General features: G+C 48.6%; 1 protein-coding gene across 11 annotated transcripts in view; it reads right to left on the bottom strand.

The window, feature by feature from the left end:
- Positions 1 to 27,096, bottom strand: part of Agap1 (ArfGAP with GTPase domain, ankyrin repeat and PH domain 1) — a 430,070-nt gene that overhangs the window by 160,305 nt on the left and 242,669 nt on the right. The gene's annotated exons all lie outside the window — the stretch shown is intronic.

Raw genomic sequence — 27,096 nt, 5'->3', positions numbered from 1 at the left:
CTCTACCATGCCCCATGCCCCAGGCCCCAGGCCCCATTCCCCTGGCCCCTGGCCTCCAGCCCCATACCCCAGCCCAACATTTTAAACACAGAACCTGTGCCTTCTGCGATGAAAATGCATCAATGATTTTCTCATCACAATTTTATAAACACGACAATTTCATGTTACAATTTCTTTACAGAATTTTAATTTAGTCAAACTGAAATTCCATTTGCAAACTTTTAGTAACAACATTGGGTGGGTGAGCAGTGTGTAATTCACCTCAATCGATTTTTAATGAAGTCCCATTAAGATTTCTGGGAAAGCTTTCAGAATTCGAAACTAACATATTTTGGAAGTCACATGTGGCCTAGCCTTCCCTGGATGGCTGCTGCGAATGTGTTCCTGGTCTAAGTGCCAATTCCCAGCAAACCTTGCATCTGCTCGCAGGCTTTCCTAGGTGAGGATGATGGACTGGCAAGCCAGAGTGGGGGTCAGGCTAACAGGCCAGCCTTGGGCTTCCCCCCCTTCTCAGCTGCAGCTTTTGTGGCAGGTTTGCCCACTCCTGTACACATGCAGTGAGGAGCCCTTGTGTCCATCAATAAACTGCCACAGTTATATTAACAACCGAGAAGAGGTGTGTCTAACAGGGGCAAATTCAGCCAGACTTAGGAAGCAGGAAGTTACAGGTCTTCAAATGTTTCTTGGCCCCTTGGGGACACAGAGGCAGCCCTCTACTGCCTTCCTGGTCCTACTCTTCCCCAGGAATCTTGGTGTGGGAGAAAATCAGGTCAGTCTGCACGTGTGACAGGAAGGAGTGCTTACATGTCAATCACTGACGCTGTGAGAACACAGCAATGTGTACTCAGACTGTAAACAAGCTTCAAATCCTAGCGTGGGGATCTGGTCCATTCGTACCTGTTCCTGAGAGATCCGAACCACCCACAAAGAAACCCCAGGAAGGCCACTGCTCTGCAAGATTTTAGCATGTAAAGAAAGCACATGGCAAAAAGTGACAGAGGGGGAAATGTTTATGCTGCAAGCTAAGGCAACAGAAGATTGATCCCCACGCATGGTACAAATGGACAGGAGACCGAGTCACTCCCATGGACACAGTAAAAAACCTTCAAGCCCTCACATTCCCTCCCCACGGGCAGCTCCCACTCTTAGCCCAGCAACACAGAGCCACACCCAAGCTCTCTCATGGGCTCACATTTTCCCATCATCCACTTGAGATGGAATTTCAACAAAACAGAGGGCTGGGGGTCATTGCAATGTCACCAGAAGATTACGGCTGCTGCAGGCTTCAGAAGGCCATGTCCTTCCTGCTCAGGCAAGCACTGGCAGATGTCTAACACAACTCCTTTGGGAGGCTTGTGACCACTTTCATAAGCCAGCCCTACGTTCCTAATTGTCCTTCCACCAGTGAAGGCTACAGGGAAAAAGAAGAGAAACTAGCCAGTCTGGAGACAGGTGGAGGGGGTCTCACAGTTATCTGGGGAACTAAAAGAAGTAATCTATTTTTTAAAGACTTTAAAAAATATTCATTTATTTATTGTATGTATGCTTCTGTGTGTGTGCACGTGCATGCGTGCGTGAGTATGGGTACTTGCACACAAAGACCACTAGAGAGTTTGCAAGAATCAGTTCTCTCTTGTTACCATGAGGGTTCTAGGATTAGAACTTGGGTCAGACTTGGCAGCAAGCGTCTTTACTTGGTGAGCCATTTTGCTGGCCCCAAGCTGATCTATTTTGTTGCTAGGAAAATAATGTCACTATGAAATAAAACATGAATGTTGACAATCGTAAGTTCCACTGCTCCCTGGAGGACACTGTTGTCTTATCAACACTGTAAGAGTCAGTGGGCCTGAAGGAGACGGACCAGTCCGAGGGCTACCTTTTCTGCCTGCCTTCCTCAGTCGCACTGATTTAATTATGTAGCCTTATCTCTGCCCGTCAAGGTTATAGGAGGGACAGGGAGGCCTCCACCTTCTCACTCACATGACCCTCACACTGGCCAGCAGCAGGGTCCCAATGGGCTTCTTCTTTGGCCTGAGCACTGGCCCAGCACCTGACCTCCTTGAGCACTGACATGCTCACTCTCTCTCTTGCTTGCTCACCAGCAACCACAGACCTGAGGCAGCAAAGCCAAGAGATGCAAGGCTCCCCTTGTAGACCAGACTCTGGGACACACAGGCAAAGACATGCACGGCTACTGTGAAGTGGCAGGCCTCCTATTCCCATCACTACACCGGGCTGTGAATTTTTTGGTTCTCAGCCACAGTGAACATGTTGCTCTCACAGCAAAGTCTCAGCCATTGCCTGACTCAACGCTCGTAGCCTGGAACCACAGGCTCTCCCTCCCTTCCAATGCACAAATACAAGGGCTGGTGCACCTGTGACAGGGGTTCCCTCCAGAGCAAGGTCAGATTACGTGACTGCGGGGAAGGCAGGCACCTCTACTTTACAGCTCTCCACAGTTTACAGAGCTGTGCTTTAGCTTCCGAGGAATTCCAGCTTAGCTCAGGAACAAGGCTGGATGGGCTTCCTTTCTGGTACGGCCTTGGGACCCTGCCTGACTCTCAGATTTTCACAGAATACAATGCATTCAAGCCAGGCACTCTTGTGCATGCCTTTAGTCTCAACCTACACCAGGGTAGGAGAGGCAGCCAGGTGTCTGTGAGTTCAAGGCCAGTCTGGTGTACATATCCAGTTCTGAGACAATTAGGGCTAAATAATAAGACTGTCTCAAAAACAAGAAACAAAACAACTTACAAAAGACAGCATGCATTCAGAGTGAGAAAAGGCTTGGACTTCACTCCTAGCTGCGGAAAATCCAATGACACTCCTTAAACGACACTGCATCTGGCTGCGGAGGAAGGGCTCTGTTGATTACCCTGATGGCAGGCAGGCAGCATCCACGACTCTGAACACTTCCCAGGCAGGAGGAAAACTGGTGAGTGTGGTGGGAGTGACTCTCTACCTACAAGCGAACTCCAGGAACAGAGTACAGACGGCTGAAGGGGCTCAAGGTTCAGTCTTGCTGGAGAGTCTGCAGCTAGGACACAACATGCCAGGTGCCACTGCTGTTGGGGTGCAGCAGAGAAACAGAGGGCAGGCCAGCCCTGTTGTATCCAGATGTCTCCTTGGTACAAGAAACACTGGACTTGCCTTAGAAAGCACATTGGCAACATCTCAGAGGACTTTTGCACAGAGTGCAGATCAGTTCATTCTGTCTGGAGGATGCCTGCAGGTGGGCTTTGTGTGTGAGACTTGCAGGAAAGAGTCCTGGATATATCAGACCCTGGTGTCTTAGAGCCTAAGAGCATTTAACCTATGAGACAACACAGCACAGGAGTGGAGAGACAGGTGATTCAATGCCGGGCCACAGGCTGCACGAGAGAACTGCAGCCAACACATTGAGAGTCACACTCCAACACACATCAGCAGCTTCCTTGGACAGATCAGGTCCTCCAGAGTACAGAGCCCTGGACATCAAGACCTCAGCCTGACAATCAGCATGTGATTAAGCCCAGCAGGGACACCCTCTGTGGCCACATCATGATCCACACAAGGGCTGTTAGCCAAAGGTCTCACAAACACAGACCATTTCTGTTGTGAGCATCACTGGGCCTGGAGGTTCCTAAAATGTGAAGTGCATACATACGGTGACCACTTGGCAGCCCACAGACACAGAAGCAGGGCAAGGCGATGGTACGGCAAGGTGAGGTGAGAAGTGGCCTGAATTACAAGTCAGACTTAAAGAGTGACCTCCTCCTTGGCAGCTACATATGGAGGCTGGAGGAAGACATGGTGTAGGCACCTTCTATCTCAGGACCAAATTGTATGCCTTGTCCCAGGGCTGTCTCGCAAAGATCCAGTTTTCAGTGAGCCATCCATTTGGGGCCCATGTCAACAATAGCTGTTCCCCTAAATTATTTCTATTCTATAAGGCCATGTTCATTTGATGGGGTGTGATTAGAGTCACACCCCCCAAGTAAGGGCACCAGCGCATTACATGATTTAATCATGTATTCTTTTCCCTTTTCCAGTTTATACAGAGTGATAATCACTCTTTCAGTCTAAAGAGCCAGAGGTTAGACCATAAGCTCCATATCTGCCAAGAGGATATGCTGCGCAGCCTCTGCTTATGGTTCTCCAAGCTCTACTACGGCATAGAGTGGTCAGAGAGTCCCAGTGTGAACAGGGCCTGTGGTGGGCGGTGATCCACCCATCTCTGACAACCAAGAGAAAGCAGCAAGCCACACAAAAAACAGTTCATTTTAAAATTTCAGAGGACAGAAAGCCACAGTCCCGCCAGCCAGGAGATGACAGAGGCCGGAAGGCTCCTGGCTGTCTAGACACAGGCGGGCGGCTCCCGTCAGCGCGTGCAAATGGCCCTTATGATTCTAAGTCTCTTTGAGTGGCTGTAACCTAGGGCAAAACTGCACGGCAGAACGTCAAGATGCATCCTTTGTCCATCTTTCAGATGCCAATCTGGTACATGTGAAGACAATCCTTGCCAGGCAGCACAGCCACCCATTTGAGAATGCTCCATTTCACCATAGGGGGGCTGCGGAATTTATTTGGATATTGCTAAGTTTCAGGACAATACTGGGCTCCACTCAAGAGAAGAGTCTGCTCCCTGCATGCAAAATCGTTAGTCTACAGAAAGACAGAGCGTGAAACCATTAGCCTGCAGGAAGTGTCTGAGTACTTGGACACTGTTTAAGTCCATCATCTCACACTGACTCTGGTCTGTCCAGCTGACTGACGTCAAGCAATAGCAACCAAGGAACAGGCACTGTCCATGTACATTTAACACTTGTTAAAGCCAGTGAGGGGACTGGAGAGATGGCTCAGCAGTTAAGAGCAACTGTGCATCTTCCAGAAGACCAAAGTTTAGCTCCCAGCATCTACATAGGATGGCTCACAGTCCTCTGTAATTCCGGTTCTGGTGGATCTGACTTCCTGTTCCGACTCGACACTTGCACTTGCGTGTACACACACACACACACACACACACACACACACACACACACACACACACACACTTTTAAAAAATAAATCTTAAGAAAAAAGAGACAGGGCAGTGACTCCACTTTGTCCTCAATCATGATGTCAGGAGAAATGACAAAATGACTGCTCTTTCAGATCAGTCCATTCTAAAGTGGATAATGCAAATTGGCATCTCATACCATGTGTATGAGAAACAAATACTTTGTGGCATTGGTGTAGACACTGTCATCCGGGAGGCCAGCAGGACTCAGGGATGTTAGTGGGGCTCTGAGAAGAAGGATGCAATGTCACCTGAGGCTGGGCAAGCAGGACCAGGACGCAGGCCAGTAGAACTTCCAGTGAACACAGAGTCCAAAAGCCTTGTAAAATTCCATCCTGATTCTGTGCACATGGCAGCAAGGTTTTCATACTGAATTCTGGAAGCAATGTTGGCCCCAACTATGGGGAGGAGAAAGAGGCCAGATGAGTTTCCGAGGGGAGGAGTAGAGAAGAGATACCCAAGTCCAAACACCACTGCACCCATCACAAAAGAGCTCCTTGGTGCCAGCTTCTCCTACCAGTAAGAACTTCTGAAGAAGACCTAGCCTCAGAGCTTGGATCAAATGCAGACAACAATGGCCAGTTAAGACCTGGAAAGGGATGAGGTGTGGCAGTCGCATCCTTTTCTTGAGCACTCTGGAAAAATTTCAACAGCCCGCCAGTTGTCTTTTGTCTAGAGCTGGGGCTACAGACGGCAGAAAAGTTTTTGTGCCATGGAATGGACTATACCTTGAAACAATGAAGGCCAAGTAGAGCTAAAAAAAAAAAAAACAAAAAAAAACTAAAATGCTAGAAGGTTCAGAATGAAGCCTGGTCCCTGGACTCTGACTCAAGGCACAGCTGGAAGGAGGCAGGGCAAGGTGGCCACACAGCAGCAAATACACGCCATTTCTTGAGGAAGAGAGAAGAATCAAGGACCTAGGACTCCCTGTGCCCAGGGCAGGGTACCCTAGGAGCTGGTACCCGGCTGAACTTTAGTACTCCCACAGGCCAGTTATTGCCACTTGCGCCTCCTTCCTCTCCACCTTTTAAGAATAGAGAGATCTGATGTAATTCTGTCACTGGGTCATCACTACATGGGCTGTGGGTGTAATTCAATTCATCTCCTGAATCCCCTGACTCAGACAGCAAGGACTTCCTCCAGGTGTGCCTGTGTAGAGGACCACATTGTGGACTTCCAGTCTGAAGTCTCAGATTTGAGACTCTGGGGATCCTGGGATAGGCTGTGGGAGGGTAGGATGAAGTGAGAAGACTTTAAACAAGGCCTTTGAGCACCCTGGCTGGGTGTTGTTTGCACCCATATAGCTGCTGGTTTAATTTAACGCTAGAGTGTGCTGTGGATGACCTGTGCTAGTTCCACCCTCAGCTGGAAAGAGCTGGACAGATCCGGCTTTCATGTCCCATGGGATGTCAACACTGTCCTGCTATAGGCCCCGAGACTGCCCAAGGGGAGCACCAGGTACCTAAAGGATAACTGTAGCATTGCCTTCCTGCTGACCTCCATCTCCACCCTTCCTGATGCTCTGGACATGTGAGAGAAGAACTCTGGCGCTCTAGCGCCAGAGGCACTTGTGGAGCACAGAAGAGCTGTTGTCCCCAGAACCCCGAAGAATGCAACAAATAACAAGCCACTGTTGTTTTGAATGACCAGGATTTGGTTCAGTTACCTAGCTCGGGATAGCCAAAACACCAAGGCAGAGTGACAGAAGCAGACGTCTGGGTTTCCACTCATGGCCTGGAGGCTCTGTTGCCTCCCTGGGAGCCACTTCTTCCCTAAACCAAGTGTAAGGCTCCCAGTTGGGAGTTTCTATGTTTGCGTAAGAAATTTAAGGGCTTTGTGACAGCTCACATTATTCCTCAGAAGTGGCCAGTGTTGCTCTAATTGCTACACCTGACCCACCGACACACTGCAAAGACTGTGGTTAAGATGATCTACAGACATCCTAGGAAAGGGATGTCTCCCTTTTTGCTCAGGTAGCCTCCATGCACAGCAGCAGGAAGCAGCTCTGTCTACCACACTGCGATCTCTTTATTCGTCATGTGTATGCTTCTAGCCCCAAGAGGTCACCGAAAGCCAAAAGCAATGTTAAGTGTACAAGCTTTAAATAACTTACTAAGTTAATGTAATGAATGTAAGTGCGATCTGAAATCCATCACTCACTGCTGGCCGCAGCCCCAAGCTGTGATAAAACACCACTCATAAATTTATATTAAAACTCTGCTCGATAGCAATTATTTACCAACAAAGATTTATTGACTGCATTAGAGTCTGGGATCAGTTTTTGAGTCTCTGGGGCTGAATAGCGCTGGGCTCCACTCAAAGGATTGTCGTGACAAATAGGGAACAGTTGATGGCTGGGCTCCACCATGGCTGTGGAGCGCCAGCTGAGACATGGCCACCCATGTAAAGACCAGATGATCAGCCAGCTTGGCCAGCCGAGTCCCTTCAGCATGCCCCTCAGCTAGTTTTACATACGTCTGGGCCATGCATGTGTCTTGTTTAAGAACAGCACACGTGAGATTTAACAGGGACTGACAATGAGCTACTGTGTATCTGAGAGAATGCTGACGGCTTTTCCCTAATCAAGTGTAAAAGGGCAATGGTTTGTCCTGGGAGGTTTCTACTTATCCAAAACCAAGTGGCGTTTACTGGATGTACTTACTACAGACCCAGCTGCTCAGAAGGCCAAAACGAGCATTCAAGGTGACAGTTGAGTCCCTGGGGTGCACAACGAAACAGCTCTCAGAAACAAACCCAAACCCAAACAAACAAAGGTCTGAGTTCTGTGTGGCTCTAAAGCAAGCAGGCGTCATGTCTGAACTACTTGACAAGATTCTCATCACAGGAGCTAACGGCTTCTACAGTGTCTCAGAGAAAAGTGAGCATCTTCAGCTGACAACCCAAAGATCTTGCTGTCAACCACTAACCTGCTGGATTTACAATAGATATTCTTACTCTAATTAAGATTTCCCCCAATTATTATCAGTCAGCTTGCTATCACTGTGACACAGAGTCCCCAGGAGGGTCAATTTATGAGGAACGTTTATTTTGCCTCCTGGATGTGTAAGTTTCATTCTGGGGGTGAGGAACCCTCTTGGCTTCGTTGCTCTGAGCCTATGGCATGACAGCTCATTGTGATGAGAGTTCATAGAGGTCTGTTCACCTCATGGTGCCTGGGAAGCAAAGAAATAGACCGGAAGGGGTGGATGACTTTCTCCCTCAAGGACATATACCCAATGACCTAACTTTCTCCTACTGGGCCCCATGTTTTCATGGTTCGACTGTCTCCTTATAGAGCCACAGGCTGGTGACCAAGCCTTTCCAAACGTGGGACTTGTGGGGGGGCACTTATATAAACCATAGCATATATTACATCTGGCTGTGGAAACCTATAAAACAAGTGGTAGGCAGGTGCCAGGAGCACCATGTTTAATGCGTTTCATGTGTTCCTGCATCCAGAACAGAAATGGGTCCGTCCACCCTATTCTGCTTTCTCTCTTTCCCTCTCTTCCATCTGCCCTCCCTGTCTCTTTTTGGTTTTTTGAGACAAGGTTTCTCTGTGTAGCCTTGGCTGTCCTGGACTTGCTTTGTAGACCTGGCTGGTCTCGATCTAACAGCGATCCGCCTGCTTCTCCCTCCATCCCCTCTTTGCTGGGATTACAGGTGTGTGCCACTGTGTCTGGCTTCTACCTTCTCAATATGCAAAGCTTCCTCATGCAGATGACATGAGGTCCAAGAAGAGGCCTGGACCTCAAGACATAGGAAATGAAGGTGCTGCACCTCTCTGGTGGGCTCAGGAGGCATAGGCATCCCTCTTGCCAGCCAGTCATTCTGGCACAGCTGGAGTCAGTGCTGATCCTAAGCACTACTGAGTACTTACATCTGACCCATATCAACTGTGAGGCTTTCAGAGTCTTTATCTGTTTGCATAGTAAGAAATTTAAGGGCTTTGTGATACCTTAAATTATCCCTCTTGTCTTACTCAGAAATGGCCAGGGTTGATCTAATTGCTGCACTTCAGCTACTGATGCATCAGAGAGACTGTGATTGTAATGATCCCCAACTAAAACCCATCAAGGTCCCAGGCGGGCGCTTGCATTTTGTTTAAACACCACCTCTGGTACAGCAGAGAGCAGCAGTGCCTGTCATTGCAGCCTCTTGTCATATGTGATCTTAAGTTTTGAATATAGTGATCTTTTCTGAAAATTTGTTTTTGCATATGAGAGTTTTGCTTGCACGTGTATGTGTACAAGGTGTGTGCCTGGTGCCCCTCAGAAGTGAGAAGAGGGCACTGGGTCCCCCAGTGGGGGTCTGACCTGAGTCCTCTGCAAGAGCAATGAGTACCCTTAACCACGGAGCCACCTCCCTAGGCCCCAGACCCAGCCAGCATAACAGTCTCACCCTACACTGCACGCTCACAAACGGTTCTGTTGCTAACGCTCTACGGCTGGCACATGCCAGCCAGTGGGCTGAGTCTGAGCTTCCGACTCTACTTGTAAATACAGTTTTATGAGAACATAGTTGAACTCACTATACCCTGTACGGAAGAGATGAGCAATTCAGGACTGACATTTGTCCTAGTTTCTTGTGATAAAACTCTTACCAAAACCAGCTCCGGAAAGGAAAGGATTTACATCAGCTTACATACTACAGTTCATCTTTCATGAGGGGGGGGAGGGAGGAAGAAGGGGGAGAGAGGGAGAGAGGAAGAGAGGGAGAGAGAGAGAGAGAAAGAGAGAGAGATAGAGAGAGAGAGAGAGAGAGAGAGAGAGACAGAGAGAGAGAGAGACAGAGAGAGAGACAGAGAGAGGAGGAGAGGAGGGAGGGAGGGAAGGAGGAAGGGAGGGAGGGAGGGAGGGAGGGAGGCCAGGGCACAAACTCAGGCATGGATCTCGTGGCAGGAACAGAAATGCTGCTTACTGGCTTGCTCAAACTTGCTTTCTTACCCCCACTGTGCCCATTGTGCACTGGGACCTCCAACATTAAACACTGATCAGGCTTGCCTACAGGTCAAGCTGAAGGAAGCACGTTCTCTTATACTTTTGGTTGTGAGCCATCCCTCCAGCCCAGAAACTATTTTTCTCAACCGAAGCTCCCTCTTCCCAGAACTGTCTAAGTTTGCGTCAAACTAACAAAAACGAACCAGCACGGCACCAAGCACAAGCATGGTGCTTATCGGCTTCCTGGTCTTTCCAGAGGGGTCTGGTTGAGACCTGCCACAGGAGAGAAAAGGACAGCAAGAGCCCAGCAGCCCCCTTGCTCGAAGCTGTAAAACTCCGTCCGTTCTCTTCTTGCTTCCCATCTGTCCCTTGGCTTCTATGTGGAGCTCTAGGTCACAGGCTCTGGGCTTCAGTTTCTGCTTAAGCAAGCAGAGACAACCCTTAGCAGCAGCTGCCACAAGTTTAGCTTTGCACACGTTCCCAGTCCAGATGTGGGAGTCCTGACCCTCGGCTCCCCAGAATGCAAACCCTGACAGGACCTCTGCACAGGCAATTATATCAAAGTAAGGTCACCATGTGGGGGAGGGGCTCTAACAAATACAACAAATGTTCTTATGAGGAGAGCAAAGTGGAACATCAGGGTGGCCATTTACAGACCAAGGAGAGGACCCAGGACAAACAACTCCCCATACCTTGACACCTGACACCCAGCCTCCCAGAGCTGTAAAGAAAATGTGTTTAAAGCCCAAGCCTGGGACCTCTGCATGGTGGCTGGCTTCAAATGACCAGCACACAGGCATGCATGTGGATAGGCTGTGCAGTGTTCCAAGACAGAAAACACAGTCACCATTAGACATGGGAGGTGGCATACATCTCTCACGACACACAAATATGGGCTTTATATGTTCTGCCTTCAGCCTCCCTCCTACAAGGAGCCACACTTGTTGGTGTGCCTCAGGCAGTTCATGGCAGACCACTCTACAAGACGTATGGCATCTCTCCTTGTGGACTGGCTCTGCTTCCAGATTTGTACTTCAGTGCCTCACAAAGTGTAGGGTCAGACACTGACTGGCACCACACAGGGTTAGGGAGAAGAGACATGTGGTGCTAAGGCTACTGACTCACCATGGATCAAGCTAGCATGTCATTCAACACACAACTGCTCTTAACTGGCCAAAGTCGATCAATAACAAAGAAATCATTAGCTGTGTATAGGGAAACGATCCCAATTACCTGGTGTTCCCACATCTCCCTAGAGGAAAACTTCTGGAACATCAGTTGCAAGGTACTCAGATGTACCTTTCAGCAGATGATGGCCAGCAGACATTAAGCTCCACCTCCTTCTAAATCCGTTCAACTTTCTATCTAGTTTAGAGTGTTTCCATATAAACAGCAGAATGCCTCCAAAGCTGCTCTCTCTCTCTCTCCTCTTTCCTTCCCTCCCTCCCAAAGCAGGATCTGATACTGCACAAGTAGAGCCCTCTTCCCCAGCCTGCCCCTGCGCTGGGCCCAGGTGGGGGGAGGGGATGCAGGGATTATTCTAGATCTTTAACGGGCTCCCTGGTGACCCCCCTCCCCGTTCTGGTTAGTAATATTTCTGTCATTCTGCCAGGTTGTCGGGTACAAAGGGTTACACTTTAATTGAGCTGTCAGCATCTCCAACCGTCCTGTAAAGCCCCGATTATGCACGGCGGGGTTAGTGACACGCTGCTTATTGTGGATGCCCTATTTGCGAAACCCAAACCTGCAGCACACACAGGTCAGCTCACCCGCACGACCTTCCTGTCATTAGCCGCGTCTATTCCTACCTCACTGCTGAGAAAATCACACGGCAAGGGCTTCAAAGCGCAGGCCGGGACTGGATTCGACCAGGAGCTAATCACCCACAAATCCAACTCAAATGGCAACAATTGGCTAAACTGCTCCCCTCTCCAGAGCACAGCAGTAATTTGGGATCATAAAGAAAAGAATTATTCGGCTAACTGCCCTGAAATGTATGCTTTGTGACCGACACACTTCACATTTTAATAATGATGGACAGAGAATCCAATTTAATACAGTCACCCAAATAACAAGACCAGACACCAGGGCCATGGAGATGGGGGTGGGAGCAAGTTTGCTGTGCTTTCTCGCCTGAGTGGAAAAAAAAGAAAAAAAGAAAAGAAAACCAACCTGACCCTGAGTGTTGCTGGTACCAGGCCTACCTAGTGCCACAGAGGCTCAGTCGAACTCAAATGTGGATGAGAAGAGAAGAGAAGAGAGAAAGAAAGAAAAGAGAAAGAGAAAGAGAAAGAGAAGAGGAAAAGAGCACCAGCAGAGAAACTTTTACATAGTACAATGTAAAAGCAAGACCCTCATGAAACGCCAGATCCACACCATCTAGGAAGCAGCACTTTCCCACCAGGCTTGGCAGACCCCATCTTGATTTGGGCAATAAAATCTCCATTGGCTGTGCCGTTTCCCTTCCCTTGTGCTCTCTCAGTCCCTGGTGGGATTTTCAGCACCACGGTTGTTGTTTCCTGCACTGGCTGCTAGGGGACACCCCTATGTGTGGCTCTTCCATGTTAAGTGGCACGGTGGTACAGGAACACTTCATCACCTCTTTGCCTACCCATGCTTCTCCTGCCCTGACCACCCTGAAGGTCAGCCCCACAAACAGAATCAGCGGTTCTTTTGGTAGTCTACAGATGGACCCCATGCCTACTGATGCTACAGAAAATTACACTTAAGCATCTCTGCCCCGCTGCCCTAGAAAGCATGAGAATGCACCCAGCTAGTCCTGCACAAGGCTACAGTCAAGCCCCTGGCAGGATAGCAGGGGTTTTGCAAAGATGCTAACGACTTACCAACTGCAATGGCTGTGGCACGGCAGAGAGGAAGTCTGCAAAACCAACAACAAATTCCTGCTGCTGCTTTATTCCAGACATGACCCCTGAACACCACCAGCACTGCAGGTATCACAGGCGCACAGCGACAGCCTATCGATTCCCGTGGGAATGGTGAGTCTGTGAGCTCAGGGCCCCACCTGTTAGGAGTCAAAAGCTAATGTGTCAGGTGCGTTACAGAGTTGATTTTTATATCTGCATAATGCACTTGCTGCCTGCTGCACGGGAGACCAGTCCTTTGTCCAGAGCCCATGCTTTAAAAAAAATGTAACGTTCTTAGAATACACCCTATGTCAGCCTTCTGTCTCTCCTCTAGTTGTCGGAATTTGCTGTCTGCCTGTCTGAGAAGCTGCCACATATGCCATTGCTGTTTGCATCACACTCATCCGCAGGAGGGCTCAACCACCCTCACACTGTGCACATCTCACTGTGATGACCCAAAGGCAGCTCCTCTTCACCTGCTCTGACTCAAGCTTTGCTTGAGCATGGCTGCAGAGTGCTGGGGAATGTCTTAGTTACCTTTCCTGCTGCTGTGATAAAATATCACAACAAAAGCAACTTACAGGAGAGTAAGGGTTCGATCTGGCTCACAGTTCAAACTTATGGCATGACCGGAGGGAAGCCAAAGTGGTGAGTATGAGGCAGCTGGTCATATTGCCTCACAGTCAGGAAGCAGAGGGTGACGGCTGCATGCTGCTGCTCAGCGCCCTTTCTCTACTTGTACAGTCCAGGATCCCAGCCAGGGATTGGCGCCGCCCACAGTGGGCAGATCTTCCCACCTCAATAACCCTTCCCCAAAGGCACTGTCAGAGACTCATCTCCCAAGTGATGCTAACATCCCCCAAGCTGACGATAAGCTTGGGTGTAAGCTGCACCCAAGCACTTGCAATGCTCCTGAGGCCAAGAAGGCACGCCCTGGCCCCACAACTGCCTTAGCCTAAAGACTCCTTGCTGAAGACACATTCTGTCTAATTGTGCCACCGTAAACTGAAACAACAGAGATGGAGCGTGTGTTGGGTCCTAAGGTAGCTGGACTATACTGGACTGCAGAGGCTCAGCAGGACAAAGGTAGCCTTACATGCTGACTCCTGTGTTAGGTAAGACACAAAATCAACATTAATTCATTTCTTATTTTTCCTAATGTAAAAACCTCTCGAAACAGTAGATGTTTAAATATTTCTCTACTCCATGCTGCTGTTCAGGCAGCCCAGTGGTTCCGCCTTTATCTCTCTAAGTTACTGGCTTTCTAGGCAAGCCCATTCTTACTTTGCTAATTCTATATGCTAGAGGCCTTGCAAATAAGTATTTGTAAGTGCTTGATGAATGACTGAAGGCTTACAACTATTGCCAAGATGGGGGCTAAACACTGAGGTCAGGGAATAGGAGCATTTAGTTAGAAAGGCCCAACTCACGCTGTCTGTGGGCATCAATACCAGCACAATACACACACACACATGTAAATGACATGTGTGGGGATACACTCTATATGTAGGTGCCTCCTCTCTTCCAAGCATCCCTGTAAGAACCTTGATGTCCTAAGCTTAAAGGCTGTCACACAACAAAGTGCCATTGCTATGACCACGGAACATGGTTACCAACAATGGAGCAAACCACCACGGTGCCTGAAACACCTCACTGATGGAAACAAGACCTGGATGAAAAAGCCAGAAGCCATCCAAAATACACAGGGAAGACGACAAATGATTAGACTTCACGATACATCCTCAGATGTCCACTACTGGTCATGAAGAAGGGTGTGGTCACTCTAAACAGGTGGCTGGCATATCACACTTTTAGGAATGGGTTGGAGTGGTCCTTCTTGAGAAGCTGACTGTTAATCAGGGCAGCCTGATGATGAACAACTGCAGACCTTGCGTCAGCAAGTTAAAAATGGCCTTATTGTTTCCGTGTGAGAATCACTTAGTACATGCTATATGTAGAGACTGCATTTCACGCCCCATTTAATGTAACATATTAGTGGATTCAGTCATCAAGGAGCAAGCGTCCCCTTGCCTGGCTCAGACATTATGAGGGCGTTGGAGGGGCTCCTGGGTGGAAGAAGAAAAGAGTGTGGAGGTTCCTTGACTGTGCACGAGCAGATATTTGGCCCTCCTCACTCTACAGGCCTGTCAACAGTGTTAAGTAATTGCATGTCAACACTGCAGCAGCAAGTCTTAGTAAATCCTGATTCTGCAAACATACTTACTAATTGAACCATTATTTGGTGTGTTGTTCTTCATCTAATTTATCTGAGATTACTCAAAAGGACCATTACATTGCAGAGGCTTCCTGCAATTATTTGACTGATTTTACTTCAGCATTAAAAGTGTCAGAAATATTTACCAGGAGAAACAATGCACACTGCCACAGGTCTTTGCAAAGAATCAGTCTGCTAGGAGCCTCTTGGAATCTCCGGCAGGGGCCTCATACGATCCCGGGGCTGAGGAAGAGACAAAAGCGCAGGCTACTTCCCTAGCTGGATTCCCTTTCTATTTAGCAGTGTTCATTCTAGCTACTGTTACCAAAGTGTCTGTGACCTGGGACCAGAAGATTCAGAGAGAAGGTGGTGGCTAGAGACCTGCGTGGTACAGGAAGGCAGCCTGTGCACATGGAACGCAGCTGTAACAGCTGCTGGCTGGCAACTCATGGCTTGAACTTATTTCAGAAGGAGCTAAAGGAAACAGAAGTGGTGCTCCGACGATGACCTTTTGAGGGAGCTTGCAATATTTCCCTTTCCACCTTGACCGACAGAAGGCTCAAGTGGGCCACATCTTAAATGACCAAGTGTGTATTTTCTGGTAAGTGTCCCTTTCCGGTTGTTGAACGCTCAGCTTGCTTATTGTTTTCATCAGTGTTTGGGTTACTTTCTGTGCTTAAGAAGGAGGGGCTAAGGGAGATGAGGGTGAAGGAGGAAGGCTTGGCTTAGCGTGCCTGAGGACTTGAGCTAGGCAGGTGTGCAGTGTATGAGGGGAGGTGACTGTGGGTTGGTGGGCCCTGGCACAGAAGCAGGAGGCTGGTAAAGGGCAGAGCAGCAGTCGAAGGACTGGGCTGTCCTTGAACCCATGCCACTACTCCTCCAGGCCCACGGAGGTGCTGCTCTGAACATCACGTGCCATCACACTGCACCGAGTCAGTCTTTTGAATCTCGAGTGGTGCTGTGAGGGCCGGGCAACAGCTCCTCAGACAATAGTTCAGAACTTATTCAGTAAAGCTTGCTGTTTTTTTTCCCCCTTCAAAGGTTGAAGTTTGTTCTACAGATAAAAGCAATGCCTTTGGGAAAATAACTCTTAAGGCTTTTCCTTCTTGACAAATGGAAGTGGCTCTGAGAATCAAGTCACCATTGTGCAGGGTTCGGTCAACTGTGGAAATAACAGGAAGGCAGGGGAAGACAGAACTTTTAAAGAAACAGCTTAGGAAAAAAATAAAATAAAATAAAAACAGGCAGCTAGACAGCCAATGCCAATTAGTCCTCCCTACCTGAATGCTGCAGCCTCAAAATAGTAGCCAGTTTGTGGAGGTGAGAAGCTTCCATCCCGGACAGGAAAGGAACAAAGGCAGAGCCAGCAAATTTCAGGCCACGGCTGCACTGTGATTGCGAAGAGCCCTTTTCTCCAGCCACAGAGCTGTTCTTTGACATCAGCAAGCACTTCCTATTTCAATTCTTTTAAAACTTCCCATGGGTAGTGAGAAAGTTAATAAAAGAAACAATATATATATATATATATATATATATATATATATATATATATATATATATATATATATATAAAATTTTTTTTTTTTTTTAAAAAGGCAAGGTGCCCAGAGTACAGCTAATGGAATTTGATGCTGGCTTTAATTTTAATGAAGAAAGTTGCCAGTAGCAACAGAACTGTCAACTGCTGCCAAGCGCCATTAATAAAGATCCAGACAACATTAGTGCCCGGCTCCAGTACAAAAGGTTCCCCTCGCTTCATGCTGTGCTAAATTGGCTGCCCAATTTTTCTTAAGTGTCCATTCTATTTAGAAGACAATTTATTAATTTTTGCCATTCATTGTCAGTTGACAGGCCATCATTTTGTAGCCCGAATTTTAGATGAAAACTAATTGAAAAGACTGGCAGTATTTATGAGGGGTATTATTTGTCAATTACAGCTGCAAATACTCCTTGCTTCCACCAACTTTGATGCCCCCATCCTCTGGGTGTGGGCACTGTGACTGCTGGCATTAAAATATGAGTTGGTCTCGCCCAGCTCATCAATTTCAGAGGCTCGAAGGAAAAGCACCTTTCCTGTTCCGGAGACCCTTCATGCTGGAAGGAGACATTGCACTCATGACAAAGAATAAATCTACATCATGTAACATTTTCAACCATGCACAAAACAGAATTCCCTTGAACTAATCACACCCGTCGTGGTCTTCATCTCTGCATAGCCATTGAAGTAGCCACCGAGGGCCTGTAGGCCAAACTAGGTAGGTCTGAAAGAATTCCTGCCTTCAACTCCAGAGTCTTAAATGAATTCAAGCAGGGATGCACACAGGTGCACTTAGATATTTGCGTGCACACTCACAGGTTGTACGTGTCAACCTGCCAAAATGAAAACACAATGTCTTTGCTACTTTAAGAATGATATACCTTGCTGGGGGAGGTGGTGCATGCCTGTAATTCTAGTGCTTGGAGAGGCAGAGGCAGGGAGATCGCTGTGAGTTCGAGGCCAGCCTGGTCTACAAAGTTGAGTCCAGGACAGCCAAGGCTACACAGAGAAATCCTGCCTCAAAAAACAAACAACAAAAACAAATGGTATGCTTTCTTTATCTTTTTCAGAGGAAAATATTTCTCATCTGTAAAAAGTTCTCAGAACATTCCAATCGAAGGGTTTAACACATTCATTGCCTTGAAAACTGTTATGGGCACAGCGAGATGGCTCAGTAAGTAAGGAAGCTCAACCCTAATGACCCTAGTTCAATCCCTAGAGCCACATTAAGGTAGAAGCAGAAAACCAACTCTGTACACTCCCCCAACACACACACACACACACACACACACACACACACACACACAATACTAACTGAAAAATAAAATAAAAACATTAGGGTGCACAGTTTGTAATTTTAAATGAATGCTATCACAACCCCAATAAATGCATCTTAGAAATGACAGCAACTTGTTTATCAACCAAAGAAAGATCTAAGGAATTAGAATCATGTGAGCAACTTAAAAGGCCCCTTCCTGGGATGATGTCATTGATGAGGTCTGGTAAGGACTGCCATGTAGCCTGCATGATGTTCAATTTTCATTTACTCTAAGTTAAAAGGTCAGAGCTGTTAGGATGCATGTTTCCCAAAGGGGTAAGAAGAAACAGGAGTAAAGGAAGGCCATTGCACCCCAGGCCTGAGGCAGAGACCGAAATTCCCTATGGTCATCAGGGTGGTTGTGTTCAATGTAGCTACAGGAACCCAGTGCAGCCAGACGGCCCCCAAGGACTCTCTGTGCTTTGTCCCTGTTGACCAGGTTCAGAGACACAAAGCTGCTTCTAGTCTTCTTTTATTAGACTTGACCTTGAACCTGGAAAAAGCCACCAAGGTGCTGCCATGCCATGTCACCTCTGTAGGCCATGCACGTTGAAAAAAATGGATGGTGTGTGTGTGTGTGTGTGTGTGTGTGTGTGTGTGTGTGTGTGTGTGTGTGTACGTACGCGTCTGTGTGCGTGTGTGCGCATGCGCACATGTATGCACCTACCACTCTTTCTAGCTTCAATTTAGAAAGCAGCTGCTCTAACAAGGGTGGAGAGCCTTCACACATATACATGCTGGGAGGAGCTCAAACCTGCACTGTCCCCGAGGATACTCTGTTAGAAGGTAAAAGCACACCGCCTCATGTTAGTACAGGCCCATCTGTGCTATAGAAAGCTACACCAACATCTGGGTGGAGGTTCAAGAGGCCACCGTGCAGGGTATGCCCGTTAAATGTGGGCAGACAGAGTCTGTGTACCCTCTTGTCCTAATACCGGTAGGTAAGCCAGAATTCTTTGGATTTTGTGTACAAGCAAGCCTGCCTCACCTGGGGCTAGCATGAAGGAAACCCTTGGTTCACGGTGCTTAGGGTTACGCCTTATGAGGCCTCTCTCAATTCTGATCTCACTCCACTGGGGCCAATGTCTCAGAGCACTGGTGTGTTCGCAGCTCTGTGGGGTTAACATCAGGCAGGAAGCACTATCTGAAAACTCACTGCCTTGTGTAGTGTGTCAGCTGTGTGTTCGGGGTCAAGTTTCAGACTGTGTGGGGCAAGTGTCCTTCTGACTTCAGCCTGTGAACTCTGGGTAGTATCAGCAGAGGCCGCTGGGGCAGTGTCCTTGGTCACAGGGACCACATCACTACTGGATAGCAGATGTCCGTCAGAGCCATTACCTACAAATCTGAGCCATTTCTGGACTTAGGTTTGAGGCTCCTGTTGCCAAGTTCAGGGACCCAAGCTGAAGAATGCACAGGGCCTGGCATTGGCTACAATCCAGCAAAACTGGAACTGATGTGGAAGTGAGCCTGGAAGTGAAACGAGTAACGAGCAGAAAGTTCTCTGAAGTGTCCTGCCACCGTGACCATGGTGAAAGGAAGAATGACTGTGTGTCTGTGCCATGTCAGCGGGTGCTACTGGAGCTGCCTAGAGCTTGGCAGGACACAGCTCTGAGAAGGATGCTGTAAGGGCCGGTGACTCTGGCATGAGAGAGCACAGCACTGGGAGGGAAGACCAGGAGCAGTGGGGTCTTGCCAAGGGACTGCCACCATCTGACAGCTCAATGCAATACTAGTGATGGCTGATCAACATGACTGGATCTGGTCTCACTTAAGGAACAAGCTCCTGGGCCAGCCTTTGAGGGAGGGGCTTTTCCTGAAAGGCAAGCGTTCCCCCAGAGTAGGTCACACCTTCTGCAACAGCCTGGATCAAGGAGGTTCAAGGAAGATAGTGTTGCCTGGCCCTACTTCTTCCTGGTGAGTCTGTCACTGCTGCTGCAGTCAAGCCTTTGCTGACAACAGAATCCAGCTTCTTTAGCCTTCAGACATGGGCTGCAAACTAGTGACTCTCCAGGGATCCTCTAGTTCAGCGCTAGATCAGGACCATAGAAGCGTCCTGCCTCAGACTCTCTGGCATGGTGGCAGCCATTGCTGGGCAGGCCAGCCCATGCTGCTTAAGCCAATTTAAAGTTCTCTTTGTTCTATTGGTTTTGCTCTTCTAGAGAATTCGACTAATACAACAAGCCGCCTGTGAAAAACCAATGAAGTGAAGCTTGGAGCGACTAAGAATTGCCCTGGCTGGCCTCGAACTCATGATCCTCCTGCCTCTGCCTCCTTCAGCAAATCCTACCGGCGTTTGCTCTTCCAGAGGTTGTGAGTTCAATTCCCAGCAACTACATGGTGGCTCACAACCATCTATAATAAGATCTGGTGCCCTCTTCTGGCGTGTAGGTGTGCATGCAGGCAAAACACAGTATGTATAAAAAATAAATAAATCTAAAGCCGGGCGTGGTGGCTCATGCCTATAATCCCAGCACTCGGGAGGCAGAGGCAGGTGGATCGCTGTGAGTTCGAGGCCAGCCTGGTCTACAAAGCGGGTCCAGGACAGCCAAGGCTACACAGAGAGACCCTGTCTCAAAAAACCAAAAAAAAAAAAAAAAAAAAAAAAAAAGAATTGCCCCTAAGTTCAGCACAACTGAGTGGACAGACTTGGCAGTGGGCTACATTTGAGCCTCCCTAATCTTGCAGCCAGGTCCCGAGCTAATATCTATCATCTATCTACTCAACATGGTAGGTAGGTGCCCGTTGTCCATTCCCCTTGCAGCAACAGTGACAAAGGCCAGGATGAGTCTCAGCCTGGCCAGGCCTCTGTGACCCGGTAAAATAAGCAGGTGGAAAGTAGCCTGTGAGTAGCCCATATGACACCACTTAGAGGCATTTCCCTTGGGAAGGAGGGAGGGAGGAGCAGCCAGGTCCCAGGTCCTATGGCCAGCAGATGGGAAAGGGACAGGTTTTAACTGACAGCAGAAGAGAGGTGTGGTCTCTCTTACGCAGTACTTTCTGTGTGACCTTGAGCGAGGATCTGGGCCTAAATTTTCTGACAGAGCTGATGAGGCCTGATCCTGGGGTTTTTCAGATTGGACTTTCTGGAGGTGACCCCTGAACTCTGGAAGACAGAGGAAGGCTAAGTGGGTGGAGCTTACACCCTAATGCCAGCCATCTGGCTTGTACACGGGGGTCTCAATCATTCTGTGAACCTGTACATCTGATTCCTTTCCCTACATGCAAGGCAAGCTCTGGACGAACTTATTTCCAGTTACCTGCTTCATTAAAAACTTAAGAGTCATTAGGTATGGCTCAATTACAGCATCCAGTGTTTCTATATTGGATGCTAATGAAGACGGTCTACATTTATTAGTACTTCCTGCTAATGCTAGCTCTCCTAATTAATTCTGTGCATAGCTCACACTGACTCCCAAGCAGTACCCAAACCCACCAGCATCCATCCAGGCAACCACTGGTCCCTCATCCCACTCCCCAACAAAGTGAAAGATTACGCAGGGAACATGTCTATTCTTTGGTGCCCGGACCACCCTTTTCTCCTGCAACTAGGCTGAAGAACATATTTGTCTGCTTGCATTTTCACTAGCATTTGAAATCAGCACCGTATTGTTTTATCAAACATTCTAGCTTTCGAGTCCCCCAGAGAGCCACCACAGGGTCTCATAACGTGACAACTGGTTGTGACATCAAAGGGGAAAAAAACAAAACAAAACAGCCTGTCCTTTATGATCCCTGGATCAGAGGAGACACTGTGGGAGATGGGAGGGCGGCTGGGCTCTGGGTGCCACATCCCAGCTGGCGGGGGGGGGGGGGGGGGGGGGGCGTTACCTGCACCTGCACGGAGGCTCATTAGAAAGAACTACAAGGAGATCAGCATTTCCAGGTCAGAATTTGCTTAATTCAATATCACAAGCGGGCAGAGCCACAGCCTGGCTCTAGTCACAGATCCTCCCTATGCCGGTTTAAGGGTTGAAAGGCAGAAGGGGTAGCCATAGCCTCAAGCCTCCTTTGATTTTAATGCCTTACTTCTGAGCACTGATTGTCTCCAAAACATGCAATGCACCAATAAATGGGATTTTCCTTTTTTCTTTCTTTTAAAGAAATTTCCTCAAAGAAGAGTGTAATCTCTCATTGATTCCATCTTTTGTGAAGAGATCGCCTGCTAGAGAAATTAAGGGGTCTTTTGTGAGTTGCCCAACTTCTGGAGGAAGGAGCCATCTCTCCTCTAACCTCTTTGTTGCAGAGTGTCAAAGGTCCATCAGAGATGCGCTGAAGTCAGGATAAACTGAGTGACCTGGCAGCTATCGGCCAGGGGATCTGCAGTCCAGCTCAGTGTTAACTCCCACCGCTAATTCATCATGGCCCGGACAGCTACACTGATTGTGGAGCCTCTCGGCACAATGTGGGGCTCGGCTGACCATCCCTCGGCCCTGGCCAGGGGGAGGGCTGATGGGCACGGGGCTCCAGAGGCCCAAGATAAGTGCTGGCTGTCAGCGCAAGGACAAAGAAGGGCAGGCCCTGGGGAGAGAAAGGAGATGAAAAAAATCCTCCACAACTGCTTTATCTGATGAGGGTTATGGCTAATTAATTATAAACTCAATTACCTACCCCTTACTTCAGCAGTCTCTATTCATTAAGAGATAAAACTTGACTGGCGGCTAACTTTCTCTCACACACACTCGGCGTGCTGGCTTCAATTTATACTCACTGACACCAATTCCTAAAAACATCAACAAAGACGCCTATACCTGTCAGGCATTTGTCAACACACAGCCTGTCTGGGGGGGGGGGGGCCCACCTCTCTCCCCTAAACTCCTTTGCAACACCCCAGGAGGACCCTCTCCCCACCCCCTGGCATTAGAGAGCAAATACAGGACTAGACAACAGGCATTATGCACTGATGTGCCCTGGGGTGCGCCCACGCATGCCTCTGCTATATCTTAAGCCGATCTTTAAATCTGGGTTCTAAATCTGGGACGACTAACTACAGAACTACTTCTCTCCCCAACGGGAAAAGAGAAGACACGAGTGCTCGGGCATCTATTATTTTAAATACAAATTTCCACCGTCCCTAACTCCGGACGGGCCTGACCTCCCGCGTCAGCTCCCGCACCTGGTTTCAGAGGCAGCAGCCACAGGCCCGCTTCATCAATAGGCTCTATTCAGTGGAGGTTGTTAATCTCTCTCACCCTCTCTCCGCTTTGCCCACTTTAATGTATTTTCATGTCTATAAGTTCTTTTAATAAGCTGGGAGGGTCTGGGAGAGAAATACTTCAGGTTTCCTTACTGCTCGTCGCCAAAATTACCTCTGGCAGACCGCGGAAGAGATGAGCTAGCTGTGCGTCAAAACACTTGGGTTTATTTCTTTTCCTGATGGAGGTACCCGGACCCTCGGGTTCAGTATCAACTCAATTATTTTTATGGAGAGGACTCAGAAGCCTCCCTTGTCACTTTTTTCTTCCTGCTCATACACTCTTGACTGACCCTTTTGTTTCCGGGAGACATCCTGGGTAGCTGTCCTCTGGCTGCAAACATACTCCAATGTGGGGGCCATGTGGGGGGTATAGGCAGAAGATGGTGCCAGAGTAATCCCCACAGCTCTGCCTGCCATCATGGCACACTGGTTAAAGGGTAGGGTGGAGGGATGGGGTTGATGGCAGAGAGACTGGATGTGGCAGCTAGGGTCAAGCTGCCTCTATGCTACCAGGAACTGGCCTTGCAGAATATATTCACTGCTCTAAGGCCTCCAGGCCAAACTTGGTAACTGTAGGGAGCCACTCTGCTGCCTTGGATCAGGGGGAGTACCAGGCAGATGGACAGCATTGGCATCTTGGCATGACTGGAGGAGGCCGGGGACCTGCAGCTGGACACCAGACCGTTCTTACTATGGAGTGCCCCGCATATGCAAGCCCAGCGGCAAGTGGCCTAGGAGATAGCTCTGCAGGTTACACAGTAGCAAGTCTCTGGCACAAGGCCTGGCATGGTCATTTCTTTCCTAAATTACCTCCAGGATGGGTCAGCTGCCACAGTTCTGGAGGCCACTGCAACTTGGACCTCAGGACCCGCCGAGACCTTGGAATGTACTTGAGCTGAGTAGGCTGTGAGTGAGGTGTGGTATGGACTCTATACTCCTTGTCTGGAATGTAGACAGCAGGAAAATGACCAGGAACATGAGCGCTCTTGGCATCCACCTGTACCAAGTTGCTTCTTAGCAAATTCCTAACTTCCTGCAGCGTCATGTCATGTGGCCTCCCAAATCTGCCAGGGCCACAAGCAATAACCACCTGGTTAACAAGTGTAGATACCACCATGTGGCACAGCAGAGCCACTAGGCTGATGCATGACACAAAGCCAGTGACTCACAAATGCCGGTACCCAAGGAAACCAGGTCAGGCGCTGCCCCTTGGAGGTGACAAAGAATTTGAGAGCTGCCACTCATTTGCAAAGCCAGTAAGAAAGGGGTAGTTAGTCACCCAGGGGACTTGACATTTCTATCAGACGTACACTTTAGAAAACAGAGACCGCTTCCCACTGATGAAGTGGTTTTTCCATGCAGGGTGAGAACATGCGCCCCTCTGCTCCACATGTCCTTGCACTGTTATCGCTGTGACCTGTAGGAGCCTGGGGCAGAAGGAAGTAAGGCAGGCAGCAGGAGGGACAGGTAGAGTCCCAGGTGAACACTGGGCTAAGCCATCTCAGGGGATAGATACTGGTCCTTCTCATGCGCTTGCCCTGTCTCTGCCCCTCCTCCTCCCCCATAGAAGAAAAGGCAGAGAAGGAGCCACAGGGAGGAATGAGAGAAGTGGAACCAAGTGAGGGTTTTGCTGAAAGAGGGGCAGAGCGGCACAGCGGGGTGTGACCGAGAAGAGGCCCTCTGCAGGCTGCTGACTGCGGTCTTCCTCCGTTAGAGGCCAGGTGGGGAGAAGGTGAAACAAGATCTGTCATGGAAAAGGGGGGCTGGCCTGGTGGCTGTGAGGAAGAGATCAACCAAATAAGGAGTGTGGTGAGCCTCGAAGCTCTAATCCCTGTAGTTGGGCAGTTCCCTCATGGCAGACACAGGCGGAGAGCTAAGTGGATGAGAAAGGAGAGTATGTTTCCTTTCTCCTAGGACACCTTCCAGGGCCACACACAGGAACGCACACTCAAACCAACCACTGGAGGAAAGAGCAACGGAGGGCAAGTACAAATTGGCCTGTTTGCATCAGCATCGCTGTGATGGAGGAGCCACCCTCCAACCTGAGTTGAAACGATGAATACTTGGAGAGACATTCCGAAACAAACCAGTTAATTATAGTCCCATGTGAAGCCAAGATGGGCCCTTGTCGGCCAATAGAGGTAAGTCATTTGCAACTTTCCTTAGGAAATTATATTCTGAATCCTTCACGAGGTGGACCTCGTCCTTTTCTGAGAAAACGATGGCGGTCTTTAGTATTCACTGGCGTAATTAGGACTGCAGTTAATTTCATTAAATTCTCTTGCTGCTAAATGAAGCAGATTATGAGACATCTTTTATTGCAAGGCGTGAAATTACAGCCTGTCAGCTGCCAATGGTGGGGTGAAACTAATGAATTACAGGGTAAATAACACCAGAATTAACCAGCCAATTTAACACAGCACCATGGAACAAAGTCATTTTTACTTGCGAGCTTTAAGGACCAACATGGCCAGGGTACCTCTGGAACGCATGGGTGAACAGGAAGTGGGTGCGAAGAGATGGAGGCAGGAGGAAAAGAGGGACGAGGAAGCAGCTGTGGCTACAACCACTAAAGACTCTTTTGACACGGCGGAAGTATACAGAACCCCTGTGGGAAAGAGGCCACAGGTACTTTCAGGCTGGGGAACAAAGTTAAGGAACTGAGTGATCTAGGGGAAACTAAATTTTCTCTTTTTGCTAAAGCCTTACGAAAACCCTTATCTAGATACTGGGTGCAAACTGTGCATCTCAGCAAACATTAATAGTGGGATCTGGACAAGACAATGCTATCATGCATGGTGCTTTCTACGTGAGCCAAGTGACCCATATTCTATAGAGACACAGTCTCAACAGAGGCTTCGCAGCCAGCAGGAGGTAAGTTTCAAGGTGAGTTATTTCTTCCCCTTTTTTTGATGAACCCAAAATCTTGTGGTAACAGTTAATCTCCCTGTCGCCACACCCCGCACTTCTGATGTAGCACCAGCTCCAAGATCTACCAGTGTGAGACGCCATCTGCTTCTAAGTGTGAGGCACTCACCACTCAAACTGGCCAGATACCATCACAGTGCTGCGCCAGACAGGAGACACACACAAGGTGATGTGGGCCATTCCCTAAAGAGGTTGATGCTGAAGAGCAACCTGAAAGCTGACACACACACGCACACACACACACACACACACACACTCTGGTTTAGTAGTACATGGGATGCTGGAGTCCCCAGCTGATGGCTCGCACTCACGGTGGGGACTGCTGAAGCAAGCTGTGGCTTGTGGAAGAACCCTGGCATGATGGAGAGTGACTTGTTTATGAAGCAGGGCTGCACAGTACTGTCACCGCCCAAGGCTCTGTGCCAGCAGCATGTGCCTACAGAACTGCTACAGCGTACTTCATGCCAAAGGGCTTTGATATGTTCCCTACCTCAGTGACTAACCCTTGAAGAGGAAGAGGCGTTATAACCAATCTCCTACAACATATGCTGGGGACAAGACCACCTGCTAAGGACTCTGCACATCCTCAGAGCAGTACTTTGGTCAGTCTACATCTGGTCATAACCACAACTCAGACATGGGTCCACAGAATTACGATCTGGGTGGACACTGTCGGGAGACACGAGTTTCGGCCATCTGCAGGCAGAAACAAGGGCAGGCGGTAGCTCTTCCGGAGAAACAGCAGCTGAACTACGCTTGAGTGATGAAGACTCAAAATATTGAGAATTTTTCTTGTTTGATAAAATGACACAGATTAAATTACTCTGGCTGAAACAGTTTTACGATAAACTTGATTCATTTTAACCCTGTCATATCTTTTCAAAGATGTAATTTTCTATACAAAATGAACTTGGGGCTAAATAATTTATGAAGTGGTTCACATTACTTATGAATCCAATAGAGTGTGTGTACACTGCAACAGCATCGTTTTCACTGGGAACCATTTTTCTTTGTGACCCAAACTGAAGACAAGAACCATGTGAAGGCAGGGACGTTCTG

This window comes from Acomys russatus, chromosome 12 (assembly GCF_903995435.1).
Source record: "Acomys russatus chromosome 12, mAcoRus1.1, whole genome shotgun sequence".
Lineage (NCBI taxonomy): Eukaryota > Metazoa > Chordata > Mammalia > Rodentia > Muridae > Acomys > Acomys russatus.
This window is presented reverse-complemented; position numbering and strand designations above follow the sequence as displayed.